Raw genomic sequence first — 1,562 nt, 5'->3', positions numbered from 1 at the left:
TGTACATGCCTGTATTTAGACCTCTATAAATGCCCTTTGCCTCCTAGTTCTTTCCTCTCTTGAGGACCTACTTTTTAATTTTTTTTCTCTGCCCTTTCCACTTGACCAAGCATGAAATCTTTCTCCAGGAGCTAGTGTCTCCTGACAATATGCTCAAAGTATGTAAGTCTTGCCATCCTTGCCTCCAAGGAGCACTCTGGACATATGTCTTCCAAGACAAAAGAGCTTTTTGTCCTTTTAGCAACCCCTGGTACTTTCAATATTCTTCTCAGCAATCCAAATGCAATGAGTCTTCTTCAAACTTCCGTATTCAATAACCAACTTTCAGATGCAAATGAGCCCATGGGAAATACCTGGCTTGGTTCAGGTCACACCTTATCCTCAAAATAACCTTGTTCTCAATACTTTTCAGAGATCTTGTGCAACTAATTTACTTAGACCCAGACCCTGACAGAGGGAAATTGGGTTCAGAGCAGTGTGGAGCTTCATCTCGACAGAAGCAGCAAGTAGCTTTTTTTGGCCTCAAATATGCATTTTTTTTCACTCACGTGTTCATTGAAAATTAGTGGTAAATTACTGTCTGACAAAACAAAAATGTCCCACAGCCAGATACTTTTCAAAATCCTCATTTTCCCCCTGTGTGTACCTGAGACTACAGGTTTGTTTCTTGTTGTTGTTTCGATTTTGGTTTTTTACTCCTTTTTTCAAATGTTTCCTTAAGTAAAGAAGTAACTTTAGCCTATTGTGCTAGGATTTATTTCAGGGGCATCAGGTATCCTAGCCAATGAAAAGCTCTAAATCCAACTAACAGAATTTGTAAAAAGGTCTTGTGAATGAATGCAGTCACCTTTTGGCAGACTTGGATCAGAACCTGAGTTAATGCCTGGCACTGTGTAATTATTGACAAAAGGTCTCGTTAATGACTTTCTTTGGAGGAAGTCAGGATGTTTGGATAGTATGGGAACATGCTACCAGCCCAAAGTATTGCTCCAGCTTCAGCGTCCCAGCATCCTAACGTCTGAGGAACATGAAAGAGCAGGTCACATAGCATCAAACTGCTGTGACAATCAATTCGGCAAATTCAAAAGGCACAGCCATCTTAATCCCTACAGCATGAGGGAGAATCCGAGACTGTGTTCTTTCATTACTCTTTCAGAGTCTCTCTTGGTTTGAGTTGCATTAACTGTCTGAAGAGTTGAGCACTCCGGTGATAGAAGGTCCCCTCACCTGCTCCCAAAGATGGTTTCAGCTCAGCCTGCTCATCTGCTAGCAGACACTTCCTTTCACAGAGACTGAGACAGAGACACGGCGACAGTCGTACTGACCCAGATGATTTCACTGGCAAATTGCACCGAACATTCCGAGAAGAACTGACAGCAATTCTTTGCAGATGATTCCAGAACATGGGAAAGGATGAAATTCTGAATTCATTCCATGAAACAAATATAACTCTGATACCAAAGACAGAGAAAGGCACAATTCAAAAGCAAAACCAAAGGCCAAGAGGAGCACAGGCACAAATGGTTCCAACAAAAACCTGGCCTGGTGACCGTGGTTTCTTC

Source organism: Echinops telfairi, unplaced genomic scaffold (genome assembly GCF_000313985.2).
Source record: "Echinops telfairi isolate 266 unplaced genomic scaffold, ASM31398v2 ScPeMD7_3533;HRSCAF=4204_0, whole genome shotgun sequence".
NCBI classification, from domain to species: domain Eukaryota; kingdom Metazoa; phylum Chordata; class Mammalia; order Afrosoricida; family Tenrecidae; genus Echinops; species Echinops telfairi.
Note: the sequence above shows the minus strand (reverse complement) of the source record.